This window comes from Peromyscus californicus, unplaced genomic scaffold, assembly GCF_007827085.1.
Source record: "Peromyscus californicus insignis strain IS unplaced genomic scaffold, ASM782708v3 Scaffold_14__1_contigs__length_90479793_seg_2, whole genome shotgun sequence".
Lineage (NCBI taxonomy): Eukaryota > Metazoa > Chordata > Mammalia > Rodentia > Cricetidae > Peromyscus > Peromyscus californicus.
The window spans coordinates 64402262-64429698 of NW_026294436.1; the positions used below are offsets into that span (position 1 = coordinate 64402262).

General features: G+C 45.6%; 1 pseudogene; it reads right to left on the reverse strand.

Moving 5' to 3' along the window:
• Nucleotides 1-14693: 14693 nt before the first annotated feature.
• On the reverse strand, nucleotides 14694-27377 carry LOC128109338 (kinetochore protein Nuf2-like; annotated as a pseudogene).
• Between the last annotated feature and the right edge of the window lie 60 nt (nucleotides 27378-27437).

Genomic DNA, 27437 nt, shown 5'->3' on the forward strand with positions numbered 1-27437 from the left:
GATAAAAGAAAAAAAATTAATTAGTGGCTGAAAGAGTATAAGAACAGGGAAAGGGTAGAGTCTTGTGGAATGCTGCTTTCTGCCCGAGAAGTGTCCATTGCCCTCCTGAACTCTGATTCCTGCACAAGATTAGGCCTATCCACAGCCTGTCATCAAGGGTGAGCGGTGATCACAAGGCTCCATGTCTCCCTGAGTGTAGAGACCCACAGAGGTTTCCTAGTGAGAACTTACTCAGGGTCCAAGAATCTGGGCTTGCTTTACCTTGCATAAGGGGATGATTTGGCCATGGGTGTGGTTACCAGGTGTTTGGAAGGGTCTGCACTTGGCTGTGCAGTGTGCTTTGATCTAGCAAGGGGGAGGTCTTTTGCCCTGCCCCTTGGCATTGTTATAAAAAGCCCTTTTGAATAAATGGAAGAGGCTGTTGGGTGTTGACCCAGGTCATCCCGAAGCTATTCTGCGTTTCTGTCTTTTTTCTCATCAACTAGGTCTCTTGATCGAATATCTTCTTACCCCTCTGTCATAAAAACCCTTCAAAAGGCCAGGCGGTGGTGGCGCACGCCTTTAATCCCAGCACTCGGGAGGCAGAGCCAGGCGGATCTCTGTGAGTTCGAGGCCAGCCTAGTCTCCAAAGCGAGCTCCAGGAAGGGCGCAAAGCTACACAGAGAAACCCTGTCTCGAAAAACCAAAAAAAAAAAAAAAAAAACCCTTCAAAAGGTGGGAGCTGGCCTCCCACACCTGAGGATCATGGTTGTTCATGGTTGCTGAGGGAGGGAGAGCATAGTCTTTAGTAAGCTGCCCATGTTCCTGTAAGTCACCCTAATTAAACTCATTGCTTCATCAACAAAAAGACAGAAAAAAGAGAATAATTCTTTTTTTCTAAGACAGGGTTTTTTTTTTTTTGTTGGTTTTTTTGTTTGTTTGTTTGTTTGCATTTTTTTGTTTTTGAGGCAGGTTTTCTCTGTGTAACTTTGGAGCCTGTCCTGGAAGTCCCTCTATAGATCAGGCTGGCCTCAAACGCACAGAGATAGATCCTCCTGCCTCTGCCTCCCAAGTGCTGGGACTACAGTATGAAGACTGACTCTGATTATTTCTTCATTTTGTTTTGTTTTGTTTTGAGACAGGGTCTCTTAACATAGACCTGGATGTCCTAGAATTCACTAGGTAGACCAGACTGTCCTAGAATTCACAGAGATCCCACTTGCCTCTGCCTCTAGAGTGCTGAGTTTAAATGTGTGTGCCACCACATCTGGCTATTCTTAAGTTCAAAAAATTTACTTGGGATTTTAGCAGCTTCATACCTGTATATAATCTATTCTAGTTACTCTCTCCCAATACCCTTCTCTTACTTCCTTCCCACCCCTACCAATCCCCCCTCCTCCCTCCCATTCCTTTCCCAAGTTCACGACTTTTGGTTTTGCTCTGTGACTGACTTAGTTTAACCAGGGCCATCTGCGCGGCCATTGGATTGAAAATATCCAGTGGAGCCTGAAGGAGCTAGCTATGTTTTAATCTACATCTCATGCCGACTAGGCTGGGCTGGACCCTGTAGAGATCCACGTCCCCAGGCATGAAATCCAGATGCATTGCACTTGGAACTCTGACTCCACGGTTTGCCAGAGCTCCCTTGTCTCAAGGACGCTGGCTTGTACTTAACACAGTCCTAGAAACTGATGCATAAAAATTCTAGCCAGGCATCATGCTATGTGTCTATAATCCCAGCACTCTGGAGGCAGAGGCTGTAGGATTGTTGAGTCCAAATTACAGAGTGAGAGCAGATCCTAAATCAAAACAAAGACTGGGAGTGTAGCTCAGTGGTAGAGCTCTTACCTAGCTCACACAAGGCTTAGGTTCCATGCCCAGCACTGTGTGTGGGGGCGGGGTATCTAGCTTAGAGATTTGCAGTTCTGGCTGTTTCTCACCTTTACTAGATGTTCACTCAGTCCAGGGCTTTGTTTTTTGTTTTTCCAAAGCACACAGCAAACCAAGCAAAGGAAAGATTACTTGGAGATCACGCAATCTAAGTGTGAAGGGGGCTGTTCTGGAGGGAGATTTCCTGCAGGGCGGGGAAGCCAGATGACTCACAGTTGCCTCGAAGTCAAGAACAGTCTGTGCTGTGCAAACAGCCATCTCCAGGCCTCTGGCTTCCTGTGCTGTACTGGGTTTGCCTCCACCGTTCTGAGCGCCAGGCTGCTGAGATGTGGCATGTCGTAACAGATGGTTTTGCTGATGGGACAACCGTCAGGTTCATCTCTTGTGACTGTGTGTAGGGCACTGTGAGTAGTGTAATGAGTGTGTGTGTGCGCGCGTCTCAGCCACCCACACACTCAGTGGCTTGATTGACACCCACTGATGATCAAGCGTATCTGGGATGCTTTTTGTTTTTTGGTTTGTTTTTGTTTTGAGACAGGGTTTCTCTGTGTAGTTTTGGTGCCTGTCCTGCATCTCACTTTGTAGACCAGGCTGGCCTCGAACTCAGAGAGATCCACCTGCCTCTGCGTCCTAAGTGCTGGGATTAAAGGCGTGGGCCACCACCGCCCGGCTTGTTTCATTTTCTGTGGTTTCATTTGCTTCATTTTCAAAAGGCAATGTACATATTTCCCCCAACGTTGATGAGTGACCCATGCTAATGCCATATTCTTCTGTGACTCTAATAGAGTAATTCTAATTGCTATTGCTTCCCTTAACATAACTTAGATGCTAGAAAACTATGGCAAAGAATGGGAGAGATTGCTTAGCAATGAAGATCCTAACATAAGCTGAGTATACCAGCATGACTAGAATGTAAGCACTTGGGAGATGGAGACAGGAGGATCGCTGCAAGTTAGTCTAGCCTGGGCTATGCATAATGAGACCTTGTCTCAAAAAAACTCGGCAAAAACTCAGTCAGTAAAATGCTTGCCACACAGACATAGGACCTGATTTCAGTGGCAGAACTCATGCTTTCTGGGTTTTGTTCTTTTTAAAGCCAGGCATGGCTGTGCATACTTGTAATCCCAGTGCTGAGGAGGTGGAGGCAGGTGAATTCCTGGGGTTTAGCCTACTTGGTGAGCTCCAGGCCAGTGAGAAACCCTGCCTCAAGGGTTTTTTTTATTTTTATTTAATTTGTTTGTTATTTGTTTGCTTGTTTGTCTTCTAAAGAAAGAAAGAAAGGGCTTAGAGTTGGGTCTGTGGGGAGAAGAATCTGGGAAGGATTGGGGGGAGGGGAAATTGTGATCAGAAGAGAATAGTTGGTATGAGAAAAATTCTTTCAATTAAAAAAAAAGGAAGCTGAGAGGTGGTGGCGGCGCACGCCTTTAATCCCAGCACTCAGGAGGATCTCCGTGAGTTCAAGGCCAGCCTGGTCTAGAGAGTGAGTTCCAGGACAGCCAGAGCCGCACAGTAAAACCCTGTCTCAAAAAACAACAAAAGCAAACAAAAAGGATAACACCTGAGAAAAATACTTGAGGTTAATCCATATACATAAGCAACCACAAATCAAGATAAGCTGGGCATGGAAGCGCACGCCTTTAACTCCACCACTTGAGAGGCAGAGGTACATAGATCTCTGTGAGTTATAGGCCAGCCTGGTCTACATAGTGAGTTCCAGGCAGAGCCCAGGCTACACAATGAGACCCTGTCTTAAAAACAAACACACACACAAAAAAAACCCAAGACAAAAAGCAAAAGCTATTGTTATAGCTCAGTGGTAGAGCTCTTATACACAAGGTCTTGGTGCAATTTCCAGCAGCAAAATACCCAATACATGAAATTGACAAAGACTGTAAAGTTAGTCAATATTTGGTTTGTTTTACTGAGTCTTGCTGTTTGGTCCAGGCTAGTTTGAAATTCTCAATCCTCCTGCCTCAGCCTCCTGAGTTCTGGAATTACTGGTGTACGCCACTGGGCCTGCCTGGACTTACCAATGTTTTCTTGCTGTGGAGGCTTTGCCTTCCTACGGGAGCGATCAGCTTTGAGAAAATTACTCATAATCACCCCCTGACTCAGTTTCCCCCATGTAAGAACGCAAAGAGGTAACAGTTTTATTACTGCCACAGTGGAGTGATTTAGCATGTGCCAGACATTTATTAAAGTATTCTGCTTGGTCTCCTGCAAGTGCTTAAAAGCTATTAGTAAAGCCAGGTGTCTAGTTCTTCAAAAGAATCCTTGCCTGGTGTGTATGAGGCCCCAGTGCCCAGTATTGAAAAATAAAAAGTATTCATACAATCACTCCAAACTGAAAAATATTAAACAGGTATGCCTGATTTCTTCAGACAGATAAGAAGTGGAGGGCTTGGCCTAATTTTTCTCTGGCTATAGAACGGAAACAATTGGTATTACGCTTTTTACACAGTTAAAATACTGTCCTGCAAGCTGGCGGTGAATGGACACACCAAGACATCCTCAGGATAGTCTCTTTGAGTCTCTCCCTTCCCAGCCAGTTGTTTAGGGAAAACTGACTGGGTTCTTGTTCTCTGCTACAGGCTTAATTGTACCCCTCCCCTCTGGACGTTTTGAAATCCTAACCTCTAGGACTTCCAGAATGTGACTTTGCTCCAAGATGTTGCAAATGTAGCTAGTTAAGATTGCTAGGCCTTGTGGAAGCCAGGGGACTGTGAATGTAGTCACCTTGAGCTACATAGGAAGAGCCCATCTGAAATAATCCATAGTAAAACCCTTAAAACTGGGGGAGGGCCGGGTGGTGATGGCACACGCCTTTAATCCCAACACTCAGGTGAATCTCTGTGAATTCAAAGCCAGGCTGGTCTGCAGAGCAAGTCCCAGGACAGGCTCCAAAGCTACACAGAGAAATCTTGTCTGGGGTGGGTGGGAAGAACTGAGGTGTGTGTGGGGGGATAATAGCTCAGGTACAGCACCAACCTAGAGGCTTGAGGCCCGGGATTCATTCCCCAGCACTTAACATTAATTAATAGCTAATTAATCGGGACCTGAATTTTGATTGTCAGAAAAAAATTTACAGGGTGCCAGATATGGTAGCACATGCCTTTATTCCTGGAATTTAGGAGGCAGAGGCAGGCAGAGCTCTGTGTGCGAGACCAGCCTGGTCTACATAGAGTTCCCAGCCAGTTAGGGTTACACGGTGAGAGCCTCTCCAATAAATAAATAAATAAATAAATAAATAAATAAATAAATAAATAAATAAATAAAAGATAGCATACAGGGATCTTAGAAGAACTTTTAAAAAGCCACTATTCAGGGTACAAATGGAGGAAGGCTCCAGCCAGCCCCTATACACAGCCACACAGCAAGGGGAATTCTGAGGCAGAAGTAGATTCGGAGGAGTACTTGGAGGGAAGAAGGCAGAATGGCCTGCCACAGACTATTTTGCAAAGGCCTTAAGGAAATCTCTTGATTCTGTGTGTGTGTGTGTGTGTGTGTGTGTGTGTGTGTAGTGTCTGTGCATGTTTGCATGAGTGCGTGTGTACTTGTGTCTGTAGAGACACAAGGTTGATAGTGGGAATCTTCCGAGATTGCTCTTCCACATTATTCTTTGGAGGCAAGGTCTCCCAGTCAAATCCAAAATTTGCCCACATGGCTAATCTCCATAGCCAGCTTGCTCTGGGGATCCCCGTCTCCTCCTTCAAAGGCTGGATTTATAGGTGAGCTGCCATAGCTACCCGGTAGTCACATTTATGTAGGTTCTGGGGGCCTGAACTCTGGACTTCTTGCTTTCATAGCAAACACTTCAACTACTACAGTGGTATGTAGGACAAACTGGGAAAATCCAAACCCAAGGCTAGGCTATGTGAGACCTTTTTTAAAAAACAAAGGAGGACTGATCTCCAAAGTATATAAAGAACTCAAGAAACAAGACATCAAAATACTGAACAATCCAATTAAAAAATGTGCTAAAGAGCTAAACAGAATTCTCAAAAGAAGAATCTCAAATGACTGAAAGACATTTAATGAAATGCTCAACATCCTTAGTCATCAGAGAAATACAAATCAAAACAACTCTGAGATACCACCTTACACCTGTCAGAATGGCTATGATCAAAAACACTAATGGCAGTCTATGTTGGAGAGGATGCAGAGCAAAGGGAACACTCCACTGTTGGTGGGAATGCAAACTTGTACAACCACTGTGGAAATCAGTATGGCAGTTTCTCAGAAAATTGGGAATCAATCTACTTCAAGACCCAGCCATACCACTCTTGGGCATATACCCAAGGAATGCTCAATCATACCACAAAGATACATGCTCAACTATGTTCATAGCAGCATTATTTATAATAGTCAGAACCTGGAAACAACCTAGATGCCTGTCAACTGAAGAATGGATTAAGAAAATGTTGGGGCTGGGGATTTAGCTCAGTGGTAGAGCGCTTGCCTAGCAAGCACAAGGCCCTGGGTTCGGTCCTCAGCTCAGGAAAATTAAAAAAAAAAAAGAAAAGAAAAGAAAATGTGATACATATACACAATGGAGTACTACTCAGTACTACTCAGCAGAGAAAAACAAAGACAGCATGAAATTTGCAGGCAAATGGATGGAACTAGAAAATATCATCCTGAGTGAGGTAACCCAACCCAGAAGGACAAACATGGTATGTACTCACTCATAAGTGGATACTAATATAAAGCAAAGAACAATCAGACTGCAGCCCACAGAACCAGGGAGGCTACACAGCAGGGGGGACCCTAGGATGACTGTGGCTTATAATAAGTTTTTGTCTTTCTCAATCACTGGGCAAGCTTCAGTGAAACATTTCACTATTAGGATAAGAATTTGTACTGTGTCAATCTGATAATAGAAAAGAAAGAGGACTAGAGACACAGCTCTGTAGCTGGAGTTTTCTCCAGCCCCACAGCTGCTCAGACCTAAATAAACACACAGAGGCTTATATTAATTACAAACGGTATGGCCTAATGGCTCAGACTTCTTGCTAGCAAGATCTTACATCTTAAATTAACCCATTTCTCTATATCTATACCTTGCCACGTGGCTCATGGTTTACCAGTATCTTTTCATCTTGCTTCTCATGGCAGCGGCTGGCCGTGTCTCCTGATTCAGCCTTCCTGTTCCCAGAATTCTCTTCTCTGCTTGTCCCGCCTATATTTCCTGCCTAACTACTGGCCAATAAGCATTTTATTTATTAACCAAATCAGAGCAACACATTCATAGCATACAGAGGGATATCCACAGCACAGCTCAGTTGGTAGAGTGCTTGCTTAGCATACAGAAAGTCCTGGGTTTGATCTCCAGTAACCCATAGGCGCAGCTGCTCATACCTAAAATTCCAGCACTCCTGGGGTAGAAGTAGGAGGAAATCTAGATAATTCTCAGCTACATAGAGAGTTCAAGGGCTACACAAAACATTGCCTAAACAAATAACAAACACTTAAAACCTATAAGAAACCCTCAGTAATAAAAACAAAGAAACCTAAAATCCAGGGTTAGTAACACACATGGGACTCTGATAAGGCCCTGGGCATCTTAGGGGGGATTTCCCCTTAGTATTGTAAATTGTCAAGTCATTCATGTTTCCTTCCTTAAACAACAGTTCCTGTGTACAAAGACACAGCATAAGGATGGACAAATGACTTGTCTGTCCTCCACTGAACAGAGCTTGCTAATCAGGCCATCTACCGATAGTAACACGAGGAGCTTGTACTGCATCTCCCAGAGAGCGGAGGGCACTAAGAACCATTCAGCTGGAGAGTAGACCCCGTGCTTTGGCATGCATTCCAAGCCTCATTGCCCAGCAGGTTACAGCCGTGGGCAGGGCAGGCAGTGCTTCCAACTGTCCCAGGGAAAAGAGTTCAAACTGACCTTCATGTCAGTTTTACCCATTCAGCCCATATTGCTCCACCTTCCTGGGGAGGAAGTTCCATCTCCTGACTGCCAATCACTGAAACAGGTCTTATGGTTACTATAGCTCCTACAAGACAATCAAGAATCCTGTGTCACTGAAAGAGGAGGGATACAGATCAGGATAACAGAGGGTTTCAATCATCTAGCATTTTAATATGACAGTTTTTTTTTTCCTTTTGGCAGTACCGAGTATTAAACCTAGGCATACTAGGCAAACACTCTACTGCCAAGCCCTCTTTTTTACTTTTTTAGACTTTTTTTTTTTGGTTTTTCGAGACAGGGTTTCTCTGTGTAGCTTTGCGCCTTTCCTGGAACTCACTTGGTAGCCCAGGCTGGCCTCGAACTCACAAAGGTCTGCCTGCCTCTGCCTCCCAAGTGCTGGGATTAAAGGCGTGCACCACCACCGCCCAACTAGACTTGTTTTTTTAATGTGTTTGAATGTTTGCCTGCCTGTATGTATGTACATCATGTGCATGTAGTACTTAGAGAAGCCTGCAGAGGGCATCAGAAACCCTAGAACTGGAGTTACTAGACCATTGTGAAATGCCATATGAGTGCTGGATACTGAATCCAGGTCCTGTGCAAAAGCTTTAAAAAGTGCTTTTAACTGCTGGTCCCTAATAAAACATTTATTTTTAAAGGAAAAAAAAAAGCATAGAGAGACTAAGTAGGTGCAGCCATTTTTGGAAAGTACAATCTGTTGCAATGGGTTCCTTGAAAAATATTTGAGATTTTTCTCATAGTCCCTATGTTTTAAAATTTAATAGATTTCATTATATAATATTAGGGGGCTAGAAAGATGGCTCAGCGGTTAAGAGCACTGGCTGCTCTTCCAGAGGTCCTGAGTTCAAGTCTCAGCAACCACATAGTGGCTCACAACCATCTGTAATGAAATCTAGCGCCCTCTTCTGGCATTCAGGTATATATGCAGGCAGAGCAGTATATATAATCTTCTAAAAATATATATAATATTAGCTCATTATTAAATGATTAAAAGAATATGAGTTAAGCCTGATAGCATATACTTGTAGTCCTAGTACTAGGTAGACCGAGGGAGGATTACTGTGAGTTCAAAGCCAACCTGGGGGCTGAAAAGATGTCTCGGTGATTAAGAGCCCTGGAGACTCTTCCAGAGGTCCTGAGTTCAATTCCCAGCACCCACACAGCAGCTCAAAACCATCTGTAACTTGTCCAATGGGACCTAATACCCTCTTCTTTTTTTGTTTTTCTTTTTCCGAGACAGGGTTTCTTTGTGTAATAGCTCAGGCTTTCCTAGAACTCATCCTGTAGACCAGGCTGGCCTCGAACTCACAGAGATTCACCTGCCTCTGCCTCCCAAGTACTGGGATTAAAGGCGTGCACCACCACTGCCCATCAATACCATCTTCTAGTGTGCAGACATACATGTGTGCATACATGAAAACACCCAAATACATAAAAGACAAAGCCAGACTGGGTTTCCTAGTAAGTTCTAGGCAAGCCTGGGCTACATATCTTATCTCACCTCCCCCCCCAAAAAAAGCAACAACAAAAACACACTTGAGGACCAGGAGTTCAGTAGTTCAGGTTGGCCCGATACTTGCTGTAACAGGAATCTTAAAAATTCTTATTAATAAGATCAAACCCGGACCAGGTGTTGGGGTGAATTCTGGAAGATCAGAGAGACAGAACAAGCCGCAGCTAACCTCACCCGGCCAACTTCTCAGCTGGTCTTGTTTCCTCAGACTGGAAGCCTCTGTGTCCTCATATCCGAATGGCTCTCAGTTGAACTGTGCTGCTCAAAACCAAAAAGCTTACCCAGCCAAATGCTTCTAGTTTCTGGTCCCCACGCCTTATATACCTTTCTGCTTTCTGCCATCACTCCCTGGGATTAAAGGCTTGCTTTCTGGGATTAAAGGCGTGAGTCACCATGCTTGGCTGTATCCTTGAACACATGGATTTCTGCCTCTGGAATGCTAGGATTAAAGGCGTGTGCTACCACTGCCTATCCTCATGTTTAATATTGTGGCTGTTCTGTCTCTGACCCCAGATAAGGTTATTAGCGTGCACAATATTTTGGGGGAACACAATACCACAACTTGCTAGATAGTCCAGGCTAATTTCAAACTGAAAGGCAATCCTCCTCCATCAGCCCCTTGAGTGCTGAAATGATAAGCCTGACTGTAGCATGAATTCTAATTGGTCTTAATAATAAAAACCTGGAGTCAGATATCAGGGTGAAGCAGAAAGATGAGAGAAGCAGAGCAGCAACCACTTGAAAGACTTTTTTTTTTTAACAAGCTAGGTGCATACTGTCCAGCCTTCAAAGATGCTTTATTTCTTTTATTACATTTTTAAAATGGGAGAGGGCTGGAGAGGTGTCTCAGGAGTTAGGAACACTTGCTGCTCTTGCAGAGGGCCTGGGTTCTTCTATTCCCAGCACTCAAATGTTGGCTTACAACCATCTGTAACTCTAGACCTAGGGGATCTGACACACTCCTCTGACCTCCGAGGACACCAGGCATGCACGTGGTGCACACACATCTGCATACATGCAGGTAAAACATTCATACACACAAGTAATAAAACTAATAAATCTTAAAAAAATAAAATGGGGTCGGAACATCAGTGTGCACGTGGAGGTCTGAGGACCAGCTCTCAGGAGTTGATCCTCTACCATGTGAGTCCTAGGGATCAAACTCAAACTCAGGTCATCAGGCTTGATAGCAGACATCTTCATCCCATGGGTCATCTTACCAGTCCCTCGAAGATGCCTTTTACACACCAATCCTACCTGTTATCACACGACCTAGACAGGGATGGGCCAAGTCACCCAATACAAACCTATCTTATGAGAAAGTGTTGACTAGCTCTGTATACTCACTCATGGTCATTTTGTACACATGGTGGGATGTGAACGGTTAAAACACCATATTAAAATAATGTCAACAACACAGTGCAATGCAGTCTGGGTTCTTTCCCCCTGTGAGAGGACCAGATTGCTAGCATGAGGGAAAGATCCTGACTGGAAGGACCATTTCCTTTTAACAAGAATGCTTGGGTTTAGAGAATGAGAGAGCCACACTCCAACTCCAAAGCCAGCTTTAATTTTTAATTGCATTGGTACTACAAAGAGACCATTTGCATTATATGTCTGTGGAGAACAGCAGGAACAAACATTTAGGAAGATTTATGAAATTTTATCCTGTTGGAGATGTGATATACCAATAGGCCAATTTACTCCTTTTCTTGAGACATTTTTTTTCTGGATGATTTGTCCTTTTTCTTCACATGTCTCATTTGTCCAGTGGTCTTCAGATTCCTTAGCTGGATGCCTTTATTCTCTCAGAAAGGCAAAAGCAAACCCTGCCCCAACCATGGCACTGCGGTGTCCAGCTTGCCATGCACAGGAGTCGGTGAAAGGTCAAACACGAACGTTATGTGATAACTGTGTGGCAAGCTACCATGCTTTGCTGTAACAAATTAACCTAAATTGTATCTGTTACTGATTTAAGAAGCCGAGTTTCTTAACTAACTTAGAATTGTTTGTTTTTCCTGTCAGGTTTTGCCATGTCATTATTTCAGAAAGCAGATTGTAATCCTTCCTGTTTTCGATTCAAAGATACTGTAAACATATCAGCAAAAAGGGAACTGTGTCTAAAATGTTCCGAGACTGAATTTTTAGACACAGTAAATTTCCCTCTCAAGCAGGGAATAGGCCTTGGGGAAAATTGTGTGCATATATAACTATATATAATATGGTACAATAGACAGTTTTAATGGTTTTTGCAGTGACCCACTGCTTTCTTGGATGCTAGTTATCAAATATGAACAGTAAAGACAAGTTGGTTTGGGGCATAATTTAGTTCCATTTTAAGTGACATGATATAAGATCTCAGCCATGAAGTTTTTCATTCTGTCTACTAATTCAGGTTATATGTCAATAGTTACTAAGATCAGTACAAATAGTTCCAAAAATAAAAGACCATGAGGGCTGAAGAGATGACTCAGTGGCTAAGAGTGCTTGCTGTTCTTCTAGAGGTCCTGAGTTCACTTCCCAGCACCCACACTGAGTGCCCCTCCCCCAACTGCTTTAACACCAGCTCTAGGGGATCCTATACCCTACTTTGATCTCCAGACATCCAGACACATGCACATACCCAGGCACATTAATAAAAATAAATCTTGTCGGGTGGTGGTAGCTCACATCTTTAATCCCAGCACTCAGGAGGCAGAGGCAGGCAGATCTGAGTTCGAGGCTAGCCTGATCTACAAAAAGAGAGTTCCAGGATAGCTAGAACTGTTAACACAGAGAAACCCTGTCTCAAAATTAAGTAATAAATCTTAAAAGTAAAGGATCTATGAAGCTCTTTTAAATTGAGAATGTTTTGTTTGTTTATTTGGAGACAGAATCTCACTATATTATCCAGGTTGGTCTTGAACTCAGAGTCTCATCTTCTAAGTAGCTAGGACCACTGGGATATGTCTCCAATGAGACTCATTTATTACTTTTTAAATGTTCATCGAAAAGGTGGACTTCCTGACTTGATTGATGCATTGACACCCATAGAAGGGTCAACTGAAGGTCAAAAAAGTCAGCCCTTTCAAAGCAACTCTTAAAATCAAAGAGTACATGCTTAATTCCAGGAGCCATCTTTAGCATCATGATTAAAAATTTACACACAATGCTTTCCTATAATTAGGCATAACACTTCATTACATTAAAAGCCACCTCCAGCTGCCCTATCCTATAATGGTCTGTTTGTTCATTCATGTGATAATCGTGTATTACCACCTCCTTATTTCATAAACATATAGGAGCTTAATAAAGGCTTTTAAGTATGTGAATGCAATTCTTTTACCTCCTTACAGTGCATGTTTTGAAAGTCTAACCCCCATTATTGCCATGCTATACTACTGCCTCCACTCCATAAAAGGGAAGGCCATTGCTATATAAACTACTTATGTCCAAGTGAGTGGCTTTGACAATGATCTTCAAGTTCTGTTCCTCCTTTATAGACAATTTTCAGAGATCCTTCTGGACTACTCAGCCTCCTAAATCTACTCACCACCTGTTGCTAGCCTGCCTTGTAGTCCTTTGGCTCTAGACAGACCTGTTTGCTTCTCATCAACCTTCTCCTTCAGGTGGATGAAAGGTGCATCCTACTCTCTTCATGGCTGCTGTCCCTGGGCACTCAGCCAAGCCTGGGAAGGACCTTTAGGTATCCCAGCTTTCCCGATGAAGGGACTCTGGCTACTGTGCTCATTGGTTCTAAAGTTGAACAGATTAGCAAAGTGTCCTTTTCACTCTCCCCCTCACTGCTCAAGGTCTTAAGAAGTGAGAAGTGGGGGGAGGGAGCATGGAGAGATGGCTCAGCAGTTAAGGACACTGGCTGCTCTTCCAGAGGTCCTGAGTTCAATTTCCAGCAACCACATGGTGTCTCACAACCAGCTATGGTGGGATCTGATACTGTCTTTGGCATAAAGGTATACATGCAGGTAGAGCACTCATACACATAAAATAAGTAAATCTTTTTTAAAAAATGCAAAACAAAGTAAATGTAAATACAAAAGTGAGATGCAGGGGCTGGAGAGATGGTTCAACAGTTAAGAGCACTGGCTTCTCTTTCAGAGGACTGAGATTCATTTCCCAGCACCCACATGATGGCTTACAACTACCTGTAACTCCAGTCCCAGGGGATGCAACAATCTCTTCTGTCTTCTGTGGGCATTTCACACATGTGGGACTCCATATGACTTATTCAGAAATCTCTGGAGTTTTTATCTTCAGGTACCCCATAACAGAACCACACAATCGCTTGAGCCTGCTCCCACCCTTCGGAGTATATTCTATGCTTTCACCCTCTCTTTAAGTAAATCTATATTTCATTGCGGCTGCTCTGCATCATGCTCAATTCTTTCTTTGAGCTGCAAAGAACCTAGACATTGCATCATGGGATGCCCTGAGACCACTTTAGCTACAGAAGGTTTTTTATTTTGTTTCACAGTTTAAGGGTACAGTGCCTCACGGCAGGGAAGGCATGGTGGCAGGGGTGTGGGGCAGTGGATCACATCATATCCACTGTCAGAGCGGAGAGCAATGAAAACCAAGGGTCAGCTCATTTCTTGCTTTTTAGTCAGTCTAGGACCCCAGCCTAGAGTCAGGTGATACCCACATTGAGGAGGAGTCTTCCCTCTTGAGTTAAACTTTCCTGGAAACACTTTTCCCCCCACAAGACAGGGTTTCTTTGTGTATCCTTGGCTGTACTGGAACTTACTCTATAGACCAGGCTAGCCTCGAACTTGGAGATCTCCTGCTTCTCCCTCCCAAGTGCTGGGATTAAAGGCGTGCACCACCACTGCCCAGCTCCTAGAAACACTCTTACATACACACCCAGCAGTGTATTTTCATGGTGATTCTAAACCTCAGCAAGTACCAGGTATGGTAGGGTACACCTTTAATCTCCACATTCGAGAGGTAGAGGCAGGAGAATCTCTGTGTGTTGGAGGCCAGCCTGGTGGTCTACAGAGTGAGTTCTAGGACAACCAGGGCTACATAGTGAAACCCTGTCTTTAAAAAAAAAAGAAAAGAAAAAGAAAAGATAAATCCCAACAAGTTGACAGTAAAGATTAACCATTACACCCCAGAATTCAGTTTCTATGCTGTCAAAGCTCTTAACAGAAATCAGGTTATTATTTTTATGTATTTTCTATGTCAGAAGTCCCAGGAGGGCATTGAGAAGACCACGGAGGAGTGTTGCGCTAGAAGAGAAGACTGCCGAGCTGAAGAAGAGGCTGTTCCGAGTGCGGCCTTGATCCACACAGGCCGCCCTCCAGTACACCACCTTCCCGTTTCCCTTCGGCGTGGTTACAGGGATGCCGATAGAAGTACCAGCGACGTCCGCTAACCAGCTTTAATCTGCGGGATCTCTTGATCCGTGGTGGTTACTTGCTCACAGACAGCTCCTCTCTTTTCTTGAGCTTCATTACAGTCCTGGATCGCTGTCTGCTTGGACTGCTTCACGTCCTCCTGATTCTCCTCCTTCATCTTGAAGCGTGCGGTGGCAAGCTTCTCCTCCTTCAGTGTGTTGAGTGAGTGTCTTCACTCTTCCGTTTCCTTCGTTCTGTGAATCACTTTCACTCTGGTCCTCCGAGTTCAGGCTCTCCTTCAAGTTGCCACTTAGTTTCTTCCTGTTATCGGCAAGCTCCTGGATTTTCTTTTGATACACCTGCACCTCCAGCTGACAGCGAGGCATGCCATCCTATAGAGTCTCTATAGAGTTCATACTTCTCTAGCAATTCTTGCCGGGAATTCTGGAGCTTCTGGACAGTGTCTTTCACCTTCGCGGGAGAGTTCACCACTTTGCTTTTCAAGCGCTCTTGAATTTCTTTCAAAGAAACCACTGACAACTTTAGTTCATTCAAACGCTTATTTTTTTCTGAAATAATCTGATTTCTTTTGAGCAGTTCCCTCCTGCAGCACTGCCGTTTTCTGCCTAAACTCCTGGTTCCGCAAGTGCTGCAGCTCCTGAACGTCACCCAGAAGCTGCCCGAACTCTTCCTGCTCTGCAACTGGAACTGACTCGAGTTTCTCCAGTTTCATTAACGCTTCCTGGTGCGCACGGTTTAACTGCTGCATTTTGTCCATAGAGGACTTATTTTGCAAAAGAAATTCTTCATACATCTCCTGGCATGCTTCTCTGAAGTGAATAAAATTGATAATGCCACTCAAAAACCGAACCATCCGTTTGGCTTTTGGATACAGAATATCAGAGATGGCAAAGTCATTCACTCGGCAGATGGGCATAAAGGAGTCCAGATGAAAGAATAAATTGTTGATTGGTAAAAAGCCCTGCGTTACATGTGGATACATGACTTCTATGTTCACCGGCATCAAGTAGAAGTGCTCCAGCCGGATCCCATACACTATTGTAAGATCATGTACAATACCTCAGGCTTTGGGTTTGGATAGAGATCGTCCTTAGAGAGGTTTTTGTCCTCGGCTCCCATTAGTAATTCATTGAGAATATAAAACCCCAATCTTGGCTACATTGTACCTAAGGAACAAAAGTCTCCATTCTGGGAGTCTCGTCCTCTGCAAACTCAGGAAAGGCTTGGCAAGGTCCTTCTGAGGTCCCAGCAGCTCCCGGAAGAGCGGAGACAAGCGAAGCAACCAACCAATAACTACCAATCATTGCCACTTTGCAAACCAGCCACGAATATGCATCTTTTAATATAGGTGTTTTATATTAGATATTGATTCAGACTGGAAATCAAGCCAAAGACTTCTGTCTTGGCTGTGTGTGTGTGTGGGGGGGGGGGATTGAAATGGAACTTGGCTTTCTGGCATAAACAGCTAGAAAACTAGACACATACAGGAGGCAACTGTATTCCAACAAGGACCCATAGTTAGCGCCAAGTATGATCCCTGAGATGGAACCAGTAAGATAAACCCTACGATCTTCCCAGCCTTTGCCTGAGGGCAGATTTTGAAGTGCTAAGGCGAGGGGCAGGAGCAAATGCACAACCCAAAGAGTTGACACAAAGACCAGAGGGCCTTGAGGCGAATGGCAATTCATAGGGCAGAGGATCGAAGAGGGAAATATTAACCTGGACATGCGTGGGAAGAAACTCTCCACGCATAGCAAAGAACAGCTGGTGTCAGATATGAGTTCTTTCTATGCAGAGCGTGCATGCTCGCACACTGGGGCGGGGGAGAGAGAAATTAACACTTAGGATTAGTTTGGAGGAAGGACTCCACAGAGCTGAAAATCAAGAGCTCTGAAATGGGATTGCAGTTGGGCTGGTAGTGGTGTCTCTGGAGAAGGGGTACCCCTCCCTGGTACTGCATTTCTGGGGGACATGAGGAGGCTGGTTCAGTGCATGTTAGAAAAACTACGACTCGGATGCAACTGTTGCTCTTAGCAGGAACTAGAACTGGATATGATGGAAGAGACAGGTAGAGCGTGCATTCAAGACCCACTCCTGCTTGTTACAAACCTCTCCAATAGAGCTGCTGCTGCTTATTAAAACCACAAACAAGAAACCCCACCCGCCTGTGCCCTTGCAGACAACAGGTGTTTACCCAGAGTGACTTAGACAACAGGGCTGACTGTTGCACTTTTGAAAATCATGAGAGCGTTAGCTCACAGGCTGACTCCTTGGTGACACAGGGACAGCTCAGGAACTGCATTCTTCTAACACAGTTTTGAGAGGTTTCAGTGGGTCTGTATTCCATGCAACCCCATGATGCTAATTAGATCATAACTGCTTCCTTTCCCACCCCCTCGGTGCTGCTGATGGAGTCCAGGACCTGGTTCGTAGTTAGAACTGTACCTTGAGCGATATAAATGCCTTTGTGATCTGTCTCCATCTACTTTACTGACCTTTTTTTTTTTTTTTTTTGTTTTTTCAGGATTTTTCTGTCTAACAGCCCTGGGTGTCCTGGAACTTGCTTTGTAGACCAGGCTGGCCTTGAACTCACTGAGATCTGCCTGCCTCTGCCTCCCAAGTACTGAGATTAAAAGTGTGTGCCACCATCGCCTGGCTCCAACAGTTCTTTCTAAAGTGCTCTATGGCCCTCCCCATCTGTCTGTTTCTTTATATGGCTTAATAGGATAGATAATTATTGTTGGTATTTATTTAGAGACAGTCTCTCTCTCTCTACAAAGCCCTGGCTGTCCTGGAACTCACTATGTAGATCAAGCTAGTCTTGAACTCACAGAGATCTGCCTGCCTCTGCCTTTAGAGTGCTGGGATAAAAGGCCTGTGCCATCATACCTGGCCTTGTTATTATTTATTTACTTATTTGCTTACTTTTTAAACCACCTGTTTCCTCATCTTAAAATGTAGCTTGCCGGGTCACTTGCACTTAGTTAACTGAGAGTTAGCTAAATGTTGAGGGTAAAGAACAGAGGAAAGAGAATGCAGAGTCGAGGAAACCTCCACTCCAGAGGCCCTGGCATATTAAAATGCTTGTGTGGGTGAGGAGAATCAACACCAGTTGGTAGAGCACAGTGTGGGATGGCACAGGCTGGAAAAATGGACAGGGGCTGTCTCACACTAGCCTCAGAGGCATGGGTAGGCCTTGGCTCTTCATTCTGAGAGATAAGGAAGACCTAGAAAACAATGATTCTCAACCTGTGGGTAATGACCCCTTCACAGGGGTCACCTAAGACCATTGGAAAACAGATATTCACATTATGATTCACAGCAGTAGCAAAGTCAGTTATGAAGTAGCAACAAAATTGTATGGTTGGGGGTCACCACATCGTAAGGAACTGGATTAAAGGGTCCCAGCCTTAGGAAGGTTGAGAACCACTGCTGTAGAAGGTTTTAAGGAGGGGTGTGATCTGATCAGATCCCTCTGGTTTCTCTTAAGAGAATGGATGAGAGTGAGGAGGGATTCTAAGGCCTGTCAACTGATACAGTAGAATAGCTTGGAATTCTGGGAAACCATGAAAAGGACTGACCCAAAGAGGAATAGCCTGGAAAGTTAGGGGTGTTGTCTTAGGGTTTCTATTGCTGTGAAGAGACTGTGACCAATGGAAAACACTTAATTGGGGTGGCTTGCTTACAATTTCAGAGGTTCAGTCCATTATCATGGAGGGGAGCATGGCAGCATGCAGGCAGTCATGGTGCTGGATCTAAGAGTCCTTACATCTTGATAGGCAGGCAACAGGAAGTCGACCGAGACACTGGGCAGTATCCTGAGCAAAGGAACCTCAAAGCCCTCCCACACAGTGACACACTCCCTTCAACAAGGCCACACCCACTCCAACAAAGTCACACCTCCTAATAGTGCCAGTCCCTATGAGATTATGGGGGCCAATTACATTCAAACTACCACAGGTGTGGACTGGGGATGTGGCTTAGTTGGTAGAGTGCTTGCCTAGCATGCACTATCTCTAGCACCACATAAAAACTGGGCATGATGGCACAGGCCTGTAACCCCAGTACTTGGGAGGTGGAGGCAGGGGGATCAGAAATTCAAAGTTATCCTCAGATAATGAGTCTGAGGCCAGCTTAGGCCACAAGAGACCCTGTTTCAAGTAAATATGTGACCAGCAAGATGGCTCAGTAAGTAAAGGTACTTGCTGCTAAGTCCAAGGATTTGAGTTTGATCCCTGGGACCCACACCATGGAAGGAAGGAACAGACTCCCACAATTGGTCATTTGACTCCACACATATATTATGACATTTGCCCAAACTCATGTACTCAGCTGGATAGGGTGGCTCACATTTTTAATTCCAGCCAGGTCGTAAATCATGGACTTATGGGGAGGGATAATAAATCACATCACTTTAATTTAAAAGGTATTTATGCATTCATTCATTTAATTTTGAGACAGGGTCTTGCTATATTTTCTAGGCTGGCCTTAGAACTCCTTTGGTCAATGATCCCTCTGACTTATCCTCTTGAGTAGCCAAGCCCACAAGCAAGGCACCTATGATGAGTCCTGTCAACTTGACAAGGCTGCATATCGAAACCCTGCTCCCCACAAAAATCCAATCTCCACTTTATGCATTTCTTCAAAATTTATATTTTGGAGTTTTTTTGTTTTGAGACAAAAGTTTCTCTGTGTAACAGCCCTGGCTGTCCTGAAACTAGCTCTGTAAATCAGACTGGCCTCGGACTCAGAGATCCTCCTGCCTCTGCCTCCCGAGTGCTGGGATTAAAGGCGTGTGGGCTCAGTGAGGGATTGTCTAGACTAGTTCGACCTGCAGGAACATCTGTAGGGACTTGTCTTGGTTATATGAATTGATGGGAGAGACCCAATCCTCTGTGGACGGCACTATCCCTGGGATTGAGTCCTGACTGAATTAGAGTGGAGAGTTTATCAAGTTGATGTGTTTATCTAATTATCAATTAAAAAATCAGAGTCACACCCTAGGATGACGGTGGCTTATAAGTTTTGGTTTTTGCCCAATCACTGGGCAAGTTTTAGTGAAACATTTCACTATAAGGATAAGAATTTTTACTATATCAAGCTGATGAAAGAATATGCTGGCTGTACTTCCAGGAGAGGAGGCTAAAATCTTTTTAGATTATAGATTAGCCTATAAAAAATGTCTGCCATAAATCAAACAGTGAAGGGGAAGATGAACAGGAATCTCACTTACACAACTTAAGTAAAACATAGCTCTCTGAACAGATGAAGACACATTTCTTCTGTATCCCAGAATCTAATCAGTATATGTATAATTCAGTTATTATTTGGCCTAAAAGGGCTTATTGGGAAATGTTATCATTTTTACTACTTTCTACAGAGAAAATATTTTCCAGTTTCAAATAAAAAATCAGAGTCACATATCCAGGTAAGAACCTGAATGATCAGAAAAGCAGCCGCAAAGCTACCAGTGACTTCCTATCTCTTCCATTTCTCCATACAAAAGAGCTGAGATCCTTTCTAAGGCCTGCCTTTCTACTTCCTGTCTCTCTGTCCTCGGTCCTCCAAACACCTTTATGGTTAATTTTGGTCAGCTACTGGCTAGCTCTGCCCTCTGATTCAAAACAAACTGTTGTCAGAATGCAATCAAAATATCACACAAGTTGACAACTAAGGAGTTATAACAACTCAACATCGCTTCCTCAGAGACACCTTCCCTGGCCTCCTAATTAGGGCCATTCCCCCTTATACAGCATCGGTAAGTGACTTTCCTTCACAGGCATGTCTCACTCAGCCCTGCATTCATTTGTGTGGCTTTGAGTTAATGCCCGTCTCTCCAGCCCTGGTCAGGGAGGCTCTAGCATCCCTGTGACTGTCTGCTGGGAAAGCAGAGACATGTTAGACTGTAAAGCTGTGACTAGAAGGGGAGTGGTGTGTGTGAGGAAGGCTGACCACCACATCAGCAAGTATGACTAAGTCTCTGCTCTCTGGAGGTGCGGCCTGTGACAGGGTAGTGGTTGCTTGGGGGTTCGTTGATGGGCTATCTCAGGCAAAGCTGCAAGGGAGGAGGGGAGGCAGGTTGGGAATGGGATCAACAAGGATGTGACCTCTTCTAGAGGCTGACGGGAGGGCAGGAACACAGCCAACCCCGAGGCAAAGACAAGATATATAGCCCTGTATTCCTTAGTTCATGACCGGGCCCACCCCTCTTGACACTTCTCCTGGGTAGAAAGAACTCATAACTTCCCAGCAGGGCTGTTGGTGTCAGCCAAGGAAGGTGGTCCTGAGGAGGGCAGGTAAAAGCTGGCAGCTGTGATGGTTTAGCTATTGACATTTACGGGATTGGGCTGGGAATCTAGCGAGGTGCCATGGTATCTACTACGGATTAGCAGCTAAGAGCTGTTCTTTCAAATCACACATGGTGGGCTGGGAGTGCAGCTTTATGGCAGAGTTCATGGTGTGGATGGTCCAGGGCCTGGGTTCACTTCCCAGCAATATCACAAAATGTGGGGTGTGGCACCATCCATCAGTCCCAGCTACCTGGCCAGTGGAGATGGCAGGATAATTGGAGGCCAGCCTGGGCAGCATAGCAAGACTCTCCTGTTTTTGTGTTTTTTAATTTATAAAACTTATAAAATTTTATTTATTTTTTAACACATAGAAGCTGGGCATGGTGGTGTACACCTTTACTCCCAGAACTTGGGAGGCAGAGGCAGATGGATCCCTGAGGTCAAGGTCAGTATGGTCTACAGAGCTAGTTTCAGGACAGCCAGGGCTACACAGAGAAACCCTGTCTTGAAAAAAAGAAAGAAAGGAAGGAAGGAAGGGAGGAAGAAAAGAAGGAATGAAGGAAAAAAAGCACGGAAGAATTCCAACAAAAAAGAGCTAAAGATGGAGATTCAATGCAGGCAGAGGGGAGCTAGGTATGGAGCACAGTTTGTATCCCAGCTAGTCAAGAGGAGGATGGCAAGGGCTGCCTGTTTGAGGATAGTCTGGGCTACAGAACGAGTTAGTTGGGAGCCATCCTGGACCAGATAGCAACAAACAAAAAAGAGGGAAATTCAGGACTTTAACTGCACATTCTCTCTCTTCTCTTTTTAGACTCAGCCAGTTAGAGGCACCACTGGGAGCAGTTAGAGTCAACTGGGAGTGAGTGGGAGGACAGGAAGGGGGTCTGGCGCTGACAGGACCAGAGTGATACTCCGCCTCCAGCATCACAAAAGTCAGCTGTGGTGGCCTTGTTGCCCGGTGTTCCGGCGAGCAGTGTCCTTGCTGACCCCAGGAGTCTGTATCTTTGTTTCTGTTTTTGCCTCTGCTGATACTTCTGTCTTTCTAGCAATTCTGTGTGTTACTCAATGTCTTTCCAGGATAGCCTGGGCCTGGTGCCAGCCACGAAGTTCCTGATCCTGTTACCAGTCTGTGGCTACAGGGAGGGATCCCCTTTACAGCAAAACATTTGCGGTTTCAGGACGTGGGAGGCTGACGAGCAAGCTCTCACTTGTTAGAGCAGGTTTTCATCCTGACCAGGGGCACCCTGACATGACCAACACAAGTCCTCTGAAGAAGGGGCCCCTTTTCTCACCTAGCTTCTAGGAAGAGTGTGGCAAGAGCTTGGTGGCATTGTCCACTGGCCTAACTCCATGTCAAGGGGCTCCATCACCTCAAGGACCACGCTGAGAGGTTCCTGTTTCCATCACTGCCAGGGACCCACCACCTCTGCTGGGGCCCTGCTTACCTTCCCCTAGTCTAGCCTGTGCTGTTGAAAATGCAAGTCTTGGAGCTGGAGAGAAGGCCCAGCAGATTAGAGCACTTGTTCTTGCAGAGGACTGGAGTTCAACCCCCAGCACCCACACGGGAGTAACTCACGAGCACTCTTAATCCAGCTTTAGGGGATCCAGTACCCTCTTCCAGCTTCCATAGGCACCTGCCAGCGCTTGTACACACATGTACGCAGACACATATCCATAAAAACATTAAAGTAAAAACAAAGAAAGTGCAAGACTTCCTCAGCCTAGGAGGGAGGTACCTCCCCGTCTCTGACTCTGGCAGCAATAAGGCCAAATGTCGTTTATAGAAAGGGGCATTTTTTTTCTTAGTCATCTGCCCGAGGACATCCTGAATGGTGGCACTGTCTCAGTCATCTGTGCCTGGGGAAGGCTGAGGATCTTTGCAATCCAGTATCTCCCAATATCCCTGGAATATGGATTTTTCGGAGCTCTGTTTCGGACCTTCCTTGCTTGCTTGTAGATCCTGGCTTGTTCCTGTGGGTAGGAGAGTTTCCGTACAAAAGGGCAGTTAGGGGGCCGGTGGTTACGAGGGCTTGTTGCTCTTCCAGGGGCCCTGGGTTCAGTTCCCAGCACTCACTTCGAGTGTCTCACAATTGCTTGTAACTCCAGCTTCGGGGGATCTGATGCACTCTTCTGGCCTCCAAGGGCATGTGTGTACACACACACACACACACACACACACACACACACACACACACACACCCCTCTTTAAAGAAAAGATCTTGTACCCACCTTCCTTCTCTTGCCAACTGTACCCCCTGCTTAGTCCCCCAAAACTGTGATGGACTGGACTTCAGATTTCAGATGTTTCTAGCTCTCTCCTTTTTTGGCAGCTCCTGTCCATGGCTTTGAACTGTGACCACCTACCACTCCCCATCTGTATTTAGCCAAGTAGAAGTTATGAACCAGAAACTAATTTCTCTTGATTCCTTGGGGGCATAAAACACAACCAGCTTTAGCTAATCGAACAAAAGGAGGGTTTTCTGAGCAGCAGCAATCAGGTAGCTCCAAGCCAGCGGGAGGCGGGAAAGCCAGGCTTGAAATGGGACAGGCGCCAACTGAAACTGGTCAGTTATTTTATCTGGGAGCTAAGGAGGGGATGGGGGTGCTCCAGGCCCTCATTTCTGATGATATTATGGCTCTGTCTGGGATTCAGTCTCAGGGGTCTGGTGGCTCACAGAGTAGAACAGTTTGTCCCAGGATGTGTGAGGTTCTAGGTTTGATCCCTAACACTATAGAAGAAAAGACAATAAGGAAGATACATTCTCTTGGGATGGGGGGGTGTGTGGGAGGGGGAGATGGAGCGTGTGTCCCTGAGTTTGGGTCCCCTGCACTCATATAAAAAGCTGAGCACTGCTGTGCAGCAGAGAGCGGGTAGAGACATGAGGGTCCCTGGAACTCACTGACCAGCCAGGCTAGCTGCTCTGATGAGAGACCCTATCTTAAAATATAAGGTGGGGAGCTATGGAGGAAGACGCCACATGTGTCTGTAGACATCTGAATGTACATGCACATAGATGAACGAACGTGCACATAGATGAACGAACGTGCACATAGATGAACAAACGTGCACATAGCATGCACACATTCAATCTCAGAGCTTTTGTGAGTATCCTTGCTAGATCATCTGCCCACCTCTTGGCTACAGTAAAAAGTTTCCTGATTTACTGTCCCACCAAAATATAAGGGGTAAAGATTAATTCTAAAACTAAAAGGTAGAGGTGCTGTTTTGTCCAAGGAAGGGGATTAAAACACAGTTAGCATGAAGACAAACAGCCCGTGCAGATGTCTATGGAGCCACTTGCCTGGCCCTGCGGCAACAGAGCTTATCTCCCAAACTCCTGGCCCAGCCTGCGGCACAGTTAACAGAGCTTTGATTCCAGCGACCATTACACTCAGTGCCTGGGTCCATGACAAGCTAGCGGCCCAGAAAAGTCTCAAGAGTGCCCTCTGGTGTCTAAGGGGAATCATAACTGCTTAGAGAAGAGAAACTCAGAAAAGGCTCACTGAATGAATCCCACCTGCCTGGGTCTCAGGATTGGGCACTCAGGTAGGCGTGTGACTCCCTCCCGCTGTATAAATGGCATCACCTATCCTGAAACCTGGAGAGAGTACCTCAACGTGTCCTCACTAGCTTTAGCTGCCTGCTTGATACAGTCTAGAATCACCCGAGGGAACCTCAATTGAGGGATAGACCAGATCAGATTGACCGCGTCTAGGAAGGACTGACAATTGATGTGGGTGGCACGATCCCTAAGAAAGTGGGCCCTGGCTATATAAGAAAGCTAGCTGAGTATAAGTCAGAGGGTGAGCCATCAAGCAGGTTCCTCCACAGTCCCTGCCTCCAGGTTCCTGCCTTCAGTTCCTGCCCTGACTTCCCTCAGTGAAGGACTGTGATGTGGAAATGTAAGTCAAATAAATTCTTTCCTTCTCTAAATTGCTTTTGGTCAAAATGTTTTATCATAGCAACATTAATTAAATAGAACAGAGAACTTCAATATTTTCTTTTCTTATTTTTTTCCTGTGGCACTAGGGATTGAACCCACGGCCTCACATGCTAGCAAAGTACCCCACCACTGGGCTTTGGCCCCATCAGGATTTTAGAGGTCATCAGTCAAGTGGCCGTCTTCCTTCCATGGTCTCTTATCACTTCATTTCTCAGTTCTGCTTCATTTATCCTGTGTTGTTTTCAACAAAATCCCAATTGTTCAACTTTACCAACAAAGACTCAGGAGCCAGATGCTGGGGTGAAAGCCTGCCAGCTCAGAGAGGCAGAGAAAGCACCCAGCTGACCTTCCTCCTCTGCCGACGCCCCAGAACCAGAAGCCGCCTCCCTCTCTCTGCTGTCTCCAACCCACCTCCTCAAACTCAATGTCCCTCCCTTCTACTTCCTCTGAGTCTATCTGTCCTCCTGACTCCCTCTTACTATGTTTTTTGTTTATTTATTTTAAATAATCCTATGTTCACTTCCTGTCAACTGGTTGCTTGCTCTGTCTCTTGACCTGTGGTTGATTTTATTGAATCCTATTTACAATATTCATCAGAAAGCTCTTGAATTAAAGGTGTGTGCTAGGGCTGAGCCACACCACAACTAGAAACAGGTTTGTCCAGTAAATATGGAAATCTCGGGGTTCACAGTGTGATCAACTGTCCTGCAACAATTCTACTTCATTTCCCCTTGATCCACCAGTGCACTTCTGCTATGGTCAATATCGTCAACTTGGCAGAACCTAGAATTTCCTCTGTATGTCTGTAAGGCGTTTCTAGAATGGGTTAACTGAGTGGGGAGACCAACCCTACATGTGGGCGGCACCATTTTGAAGGCTGGGGTCCTGGACTGAACACAAAGGGGAAGGAACCCGAGCAAGGGCCTTCAAGTCTCTACCCCCTCCACCGAAGACACACTGAGACAGCTGCCCTCACACTCCTGTGTCCTGGGGCATAGTTCCTTCAGTTGCCTGTGTTAGAGCAACAGGAAAGTTACTGATACACCGAGCAAGCCAGACTTCTCCCTTCTTCTTGCAAAGGAAAATCCACATAGCCTGGAGTAGTGATAGTGAGTAGTGGGAGTAATCCCAGCACTCGGCAGGCAGAGGCAGGTGGGTCTCAGTGAGTTTGAGGCCAGCCTGGAATACATAGAGAGTTCTAGGACAGCCAGGGCTACATAGAGAGATCCTGTCTCAAAAAAAAAAAAAAAAAAAAAAAAAAAAAAAAAAAAAAAAAATCCTCAGGTCCAGTCAAGTTCAGTGTGTGTGTGTATGTATATGTGTATGGAGGCTGTGTGTGTGATCATCCTAAAATCCTGCCTTCAAAGTGTTGGATTACAGGAATAAACCACTATGCTTGACTTTTATTCCAAATATTATCCAGCATTTACTGTATGTCAGATTCAATGCCGGATATCAGTGACACGGATTTACAGTTTAAGGGGAATGAGAAATTAATTAAGTGAATATATACAGAGGTCATTAAACTGCAGTGCAGGACTTGAGGGGCAGCATGAGAAATATTGAAGAGTTGACGGCAAAAGAACCTGGTTTTTCAGGTCAGGGGAGTTTCCTTGAGCAGTGATTAATGGCTGAGCTGCTATCTGAAGGGTGATTGGATCGAATGGATGGAGAGGGAGGACCCCGAGAAATTCACCCGGTGCAAAGTCCTGGAAAGACAGACTTCCTGGAGGTGCCTGCCTGTGTGAGGGCGGGTCTGGGAAGGTGGGCGAACGATGGGGGGCCTTGGGTTATGGAGACCGCCTCCTAAGGGCATCCATGAACGACATCCATGGTTTTAAACGGGCTGCTGTGTGCAGGATGGATTGACGGGGAGAAAGGAGGTTTCCATCAGGCAAGAGAAGTGGAAATGGGGAAGGTGGGTGGGCCGGTAGGAGGTACTTTGGCTTAGAAATCGAGGACTTGATAACCCATTGGAGGCGGAGGGCTCCTAGCCTGAACGTTTCCTTTCTCCCTTTTGCATCAAAATGGCCTGGGACTGTCACCTTCCCTCTCACAGTGGCTCACAAAGGTGCACTTTACCTTAGGTCTGCCCCTCCCGTGTGACCCTGCCCCGCCCCCGCCCCGCCCCCGCCCCGCCCCGCCCCCGGCTGGCCTGCAGTTCGCACCTCTCCCGGGAGGTGGCAGCAGACGGAGAACTGGCCGGTCACTTTGGCTGTCGCCTAGCCTGGCTTCCCGCCGCGGGCCCTCGACCTCATTGGGAAATTTCCCCCGTATTCCAACTTCTCTAAAGCCGTCTTTCTGAGCGGCCTCGGAGGGCGGAGGGTGTGACTTAGCCAGGGGCAGAGGCCTGGACTGACTCAGTGATTTTTGTGGCGGGGCCTCCCTCTTTATTTTTGGCTGTGGCCGGTTTGCACAGGCTCCCTGTCCTTTGGCAGCCAAGCCACGGACCCGCGGGGACATTCTTTCGTCCCTAACTCAGATCTGAGGGTCCAAGAATGAGACGGGCTCAGCCCAAGTGAT